A 7,500-nucleotide genomic window follows, 5' to 3' on the forward strand; every position below is an offset into this window, starting at 1 on the left:
TAAAACTCTGAGCTTGCCATCCAACTTGCGAACTTCGCTTTGGTCATTCACAGGGTCATCACTTTTCCTGCCCATCCTGAGTAACTGCAGTCCTGGCTCGTCTCATGAAGTCTTCAATAATGCCGCTTATTATCTGTGGATGAAGATCCGTTGCTATTGGAGTGTGCGAGAAGCAACTCCCCAAACATCTTCAAAGCCCTCATGAGATATTCGGGATCAGCACGTATATACGGTATTTTTTCTTGGCAATACAATGCGTGAGTAGTATTTGAAAAACCTGTGGAGGAAGGGGCAGAGTGAGAGTTGTTAGAGGAGAGAAAGGGGAAAAGACCGGAGGTCGTTGGTGGTGGCGAGAGGGAAGAAGAGGCGGAAGGGGAGATTAGTTAAAGGAGATGTTGGAGTGAGACTGAGAGTAGGAGTGAGAGGGAGCCTATGATTGACTTGGCTGAGGGGTTTTTGGAGTAGATTGAGGTGTCGGTCTTGTACAGGTTTGGAAGGAGGAGGAATTAGAGGTAGGTGCTTTGTGAGGTTGAGAGAAGGGAAGTAGGGGAGTGGAGTAGAGATTTATCCATAGTCATAGGAACACTAGGCACGATCCCAAGATCCCTGAAAAGGAACCTTGAAAAACTAGATGCCGAAGTAGTGAGAAAAGTGATGGACTCCTAAGAAGGCAGGATGCAACCCAAAACTCAACACTATAAAAACCACCTAGTCGAATAAGATGACTGTTATAGAAAAACAAACAAATAAGTAAAATAAAATAAAAATAGATAAAGAAAAGATAAAAAAAAATAATTTATTGCTGAACGTTATTGCTGCCTCACCTGCATTGAGTTTATATACGGTTTTCTCTTTTTTTAATTATATCTGATTTCTCTTGGCTACTGAATCGGCCAAGTAATTTACCGATATTCATCATCTTGAGGAGGAAAAATTGTCGTAGATCAGGGAGTAGCTATAGTTATATATATTCAGCCGGTAACTCAAATATGGATATTATGATCCGTAGGGTTTTCTAAATCAGGTAAACTTCAAATTGAATATTCTGTTATTATGCCAACGTTTTCTTCATTTCAGACTGAACATGTCGCGGCAGAGGGTATAGTCATTTAGTGGGACGAATCACAATCCTATGAAAATTTATGGTCTTTCGAACTCTTTTTTTTTTTCTTTTCTCTCTCTCTTTTTCTATCTCAATAAGTATAATTAATACACATTCATGTGCAACATTTGCCTTAACCCCTCGGAAGCTTTTATGCCCCGTGGCATTCCGAAAAGGATCCAGATAATTGCATTAGCATGTTAAAGAGAGAGAGAGAGAGAGAGAGAGAGAGAGAGAATGAATTCCTATAAAAGATTTAGATGTTAAAATATTTCTCATTATTGCTCTCTCTCTCTCTCTCTCTCTCTCTCTCTCTCTCTCTCTCTCTCTCTCTGCTTTTTGAATTTTTACTTTCTTAAATGCATGACTATTGGCATTTCTGCAAATGTATGAAATAAACATGTTTGGTGCCATAAAAGATACATAAAGAAAGAAAGAGACATTTGACGCACTGTGCAGGAGACTATACATGTATCCGAACAAAGAAACCAAATCTCACTGGATAAATGGACCTGATATTCGATAATAGCAAGTTTAAATATGTATTGCTTTGCATCCTTCACACAAAATGAACTAATTCAGGATAATTTCTGAAAGAAATAATACAATTGCTCATTATCAATTTCCGGAATGGGGGTGGTCGGTGTTGGATGACCAGATATGGAAGCTTACTTACCTAAATATATTGAATGACTTTACGAAGAACGCTTTATTTATCAAAATGATTCCTTCCAGACAATATGCCGGACTGACACATTCTCTGCAGAGAACATCAGAAACAAGACAACTGCAATGTGAACAATTTTGCAACCAAGAGTTTTGAGATAAAATTGTTCGAAGGTTTGAGATGAGTTAAATTCACTGATAGATTTCAGACTTCATACATTGCATACATTAATCTTATCGAGTTGTAATCCTTGAACAATCGTTATAGATTCTATTTCTTTATGCGAAATGTTAAAGGGCGTTAGTGAAATTCAATCATAGATACACACTCAAAATATTGTTCACTATAAAATGAAGTAAACAACTTGGCAAAACATATCTGGCTTCACTAACGTCCAGGAAATGAAGATGTCTAAAGTTCAGCCAAAACTGCGACGAGTGGCATTTGCTCTAGAAAATGCTAAAACAAGACTTGAGAATATTATCGCAATTCGAGGACAATAACAAAGGGAATCACTCAGCATCAGAAATAGAACTGTGCTCATACCAGGAAAGCAATTAACGTTGCAAAGAGATTAAACCGTTCAAATGGCAAACACTGATGTGAGTTAATATCCTTGGTTATAAATAAATGGAAGGGCATCGATATTCAAGCCAGAACTTCAGTGACATTTTCTTTGAAATATAAATCATAGAATACGTATAATTTATGAACCAGGTATTGTCTCTACCTGAAACTTCCTAGAGTGAAGGTCCTTTACGTATAGCGTCTTTCACGCAGTATTGTCTGAATAACAACTGTATTTGAGATAGCCTCTTATTATATCACTGGATTCGTATATAGAAAAGCTCTCTCTCTCTCTCTCTCTCTCTCTCTCTCTCTCTCTCTCTCTCTCTCTCTCTCTCTCTCTCTCCTGGTAGTAACCTAGGCTAAAAAACATGATTAAGAGGAACTACAGTGGTCAAGAGAATTTTAACTGCCATTAATATATGGAAATGTATTTCACTTTGATGAGAAAATACTTATAAATGAAAGTGACAGAAGAATGTGATAATAAATAAAGTTGGTTGAATGATAAAAAGGATCATGAGGTTTAAGGAGGTTAGAAGAAATTCTGGATAACAAATATGACCCTTTAAAACCATGAAGACAATTGGCAGCAAAACAATTCGAAGACCAACAGAACCTTTTAAAACATCTTATTACTTGTTTATCAATATGGACATTACATAAGGACTTTTTCCTTTTTCAATTCTCTCAAAGACCAGCAATAACAACAAAAATAATAATCCACAAACAAATACATAAAAGTCAAACCAGTTTGAGTCAATATTATTTCTTCAAATTTATCCCTATATTCAATCAATGAATAATTCTATTTACAGAAATTTTCATATGAAACGCATGGTTTTTATTAAACATACACACCATAAGAAAGTTAAAAAATAAATAGAAACGCTAAGTAAATCAGGGTTCCACAGAAATTGGACGGTTTTGTAAGAGATTACAACAGCAACCCATAATCGTGGAGGGTGTTCACACGTACCAGGCGGGAAATTTGCCAGCCATATCATTGGCTGTTGGTGACGTTATTAACTCCGCCTACTGCTTTTTCAATGAAAATGTTACCATGTGTTACCAACCTGTTAAATCTAACTCATGTTTATTTGAAATCTATGGTCACGAAATGCAAAATACTATAAGGTTAATTAAAACATTAGTTCCAAGAAAGAGATACATTCAAAAGTTATTTTTATGTATTTTTTTCATTAGAAAAGCGTATTGCCAGATATAATTTTTTTATTGAGTTTAGAAAATAGCCTTACTATTCGGACATTTTATACCCCTCTACAATGTGGCCGGATCGTAATCAATTGTCCAAATGAATGTGGCCATTTTCCATGGAAAGTGATTAATTTCTTGCCAACAGGCTGCATTTCTCTCACATTTAAGGAAAGGTCCGTTTCACACCCATATCATTTTGATTACATGGGCGAAAAACATTTTCTTTGAAAATGAACATCAGTATTTGACCTCATCGTTCCATCTCGATACATTTTGAACAGTTCCTTGACGTAATCAAATCGTCCAAAGCTTTTGAATGTTATTGCTCTGTATACAAATTCACACTAGTTGCTATATTTAGGACAAACTCAGATACACTAGTATTGTTGTGCTACTTATGATACATAACATTAGTAGTTCAGCATTAAGATATCATCCATGACCCTGATTCCTGGGATGTCATCAGCCCATCGTTGCCATTTTGTGAAATTTACCATTTCCTGTTAAATGATTATCGAGGGCTTCATTCAATTTTCTGCGCTTTGTCATATAAATAATTAAAGGATTGCACTATATTAGATATGATTTTATTGGATTCAGTCTTTTCAATCGTATCCTCTACTGACAATACCACTGATTCTCTTTAAAAAAATTTTAATCGACGGTCATTCAGTCAGAAGACGCATAATACCTAAACTTTTTTCTCTTCCGTTTCCGTTGTTCAGTGGATTAGAGTAATAGCTGGACTCAATATATTATCTTCATAAATATTACATGGAAATGCACATCAGAAGTGTAGACTTGAAAATCTATTTGAGATTGTTTTTATCAAATACTTAAACCATCAGATTTCTGTTATCTAGATTTCGAAAGTATTAACCAACTATCTATGTCAGCATCAATATAAGGAACTAAGATATCTTCCAAGTAAGTCTGGGCTATTGGATCTTGCTTATTTTGACATTACAAATTAAAATGAAACCTAAGTATACATTGAAAGTCTCGAGAAACGACCATTGATTTTGTCATTTAGAGTGTCTTAGCCTCTTTCTCTACCGTTACATGCAAAATCATGGATTGATGCCATCATGGAACTATAAATATAGAATGGACATCCGTGTATATGTACTAACGCTGATTGTTACTGCGCGGCGCCATTGGAAAGGGTGGAGATAACGCTGAATTTAGCTCTTAAAGCATAGTCTTGTAGACGCTTTTTTCACTCTGTCTTCCTTAATTTTCCACCGATTTTAATAAATATAGGCTCATTGGAAAGCCCTTGAAAATCACTTTTAAATGTTTATAACTAAACGTGTAGAAAATACGGCGCTGCTGTTTTTTTAATTAAGGATATCCAGATATGCAATTTACCTGAGTTCGCTTTTTTACTCTACTGTCCCAAATTTCTTAATATAAATTTCAATACATTTATCATCCGATAAATACTCTTGAAAAGTACTTTTCAATGAACCCAGTGAAGCACGTAAGCTACTATTTGTCTCATACAATAGAAATAATCATACATGTTATGTGCTGAGACTGAGTGATTCCATGTCTTTGTCACCTACGGAACCATATCACCATGACACAATGGACTTAAATTGTAATTATGTTGACTTATGTTTATTGCTTACTTATATCAGCCATTATTACAAAAAGAAACACACTTGTTGATATAAATAATTTATTTTTATAGATCGCTTATTAATGTTAGTCTTATTATAATACTGGTAATTCTAGGTCTATTATAAATGTATTATCATGTCAACAGAAACTACTAGATTGAATAATGTGTGCTACTAAGTTTACTTTAACATAATGCAACAAATGTCATAGATGACAAGATATTATCATGGAAAATTAAGAGATTACACTCCAACACGGCAAGATTGGCAAGGTGATACAAAGCTCTCTCCACCCTTTGCAAGGCGCAATGCTGCACGCGGCGATTTCGCGCATGTCCATCCCGTAGTTACATAGGTGCCATATTCTGTAAGACTTTCGATTCGTTTTCCATATGCCGTTCTACTGAGGTGATTAAAGGCGTTCCTACTAAAATGGATTTAAATTAACTTAATTTGGAAAACGAAGCCGTTATTTGATATCAAATGTCTGAAACATTATATCATTAACCTGAATTTTTATAAGTGGATTGTTAGTTTATATCGCCTCGTGTTTAAAAATGTGGCCAACAGCGGAGAACTTTGTGCGATGATCGGCAGAATTTCAAGGACCAATTCGCGAAGTATATGAAAATTGTTTACCAGCAAATGTGCTTTAGGCTTCGACAATTTAAAGAAATTTAGTTCGTTATATTTTCAGCGAGGGGCTAGATATTTTATATTTTAGTGTCTTATTTAGTTTTTTGCTTTATTATCCTTGTACAATGACGTCATTAACGTAAGAAAACGTAAACGGCTGAAGGTTTAGTGTGAGGAATGTTGTTTCAATAACTTTGAATAGGTGAGTTAACTGTTGCTTACGGTTTTATTACTAATGAATATTTTCATATTTATTTGAGCACCACATTTCCGTCTTTGATGAGGGTGCTGTTTATTCCCAGTGATTCAAAATAGTAGGTTTTAAAAACCTATTTCTACTTCATTTACAACAGGAACAAATTACTATATAATAAGCTGGTTCCAGATTCTGTCGTCGGGACCGTGGTCCTGACAGCGTACAAAATAGATTACCGTCTGTTATGAATGTGAGGTATGCAATTCATAACAAAAAGACTGAAAGGGGTCTAATATTTAATAGAGGCCTTTTTCTTGAATAGTATATTTCCTTACTGAATGAGAATTTAGCCTAGACTTGCGTTGGAGAAGTATTATTCTTTCATTGAATTCTATTTGTTTTTAATTACAAGTCCTGATGAGTTCATGGAAATGATTGATTCCCGAGGAACGCAGACGGAGAGGAAATGACGTAGCCTAAAAGAACGCCTGGTGAACATAGTTGGAACACTTAAAGAAGAAATTCTCTTTCTTGACAGTATGAGAGACTATCATCTTTACCCGTCTTTTTAGCAAAACGATATCTGTTTTCAATAAAGTTATGAGCGATAGACACAATATAAAAAATCAATTAAGGTACTTTTATTCTTTCTTATTTTAATATTGTTTTTGATTGAGCTGGACTTATGCCAGCACGGGCTCTTGCTCATAGAGCAGCCCGTAAACGTTTTGTAAAGAATCAAGGACCGTCTTTAACCTGTCCAAGTGGATTTGATCTAAAAAGGAAGAATTCCTTCTTTCATGGGATTGATTTTTCTACCAAACTTTAATCCTAATCACCAACAGTTCTCCCTTCTAGAGCACCACACTTACAACATAATCAGAACTAAAAGGACGCCATTCTTCAGGAAAGAAGATTATGACCTCTTAAAGATGATTACTACGGAAGAGGATATCTTCATAACTACGCCAGATAAAAAAGGAATTTACTCAGTCATCCTAAATAAAAGTAACTTTATTAATAAAAAGGAAACTATCCGTAATTATCTGCTCAAATTTGAAAACATAGACTTACCATATTTCAAGAATATAACCAAAGTTGAAAACAAAATCAACCTGATTTCTAACTCGCTCGAAAACAAAATAAACCTATTAGTGAGGCATTTCATATTATGTTAACCATTTATATATATATATATATATATATATATATATATATATATATATATATATATAGGATTTATATATTAATATATATTTATATATATAAATTTATATATATATATGTATATATATATATATATATATATATATATATATATATATATATATATATATATATATAGCATATATATATATATATATATATATATATATATATATATATATTATATATATATATGAAATTATAATAATTCATAATACACACATAACTTCATGAATTCAAGAAATTAAGAGGGTACTATGGCTATTATAATTTCAAATGTACC

The sequence above is a fragment of the Macrobrachium nipponense genome, chromosome 2, assembly GCF_015104395.2.
Source record: "Macrobrachium nipponense isolate FS-2020 chromosome 2, ASM1510439v2, whole genome shotgun sequence".
NCBI lineage: Eukaryota > Metazoa > Arthropoda > Malacostraca > Decapoda > Palaemonidae > Macrobrachium > Macrobrachium nipponense.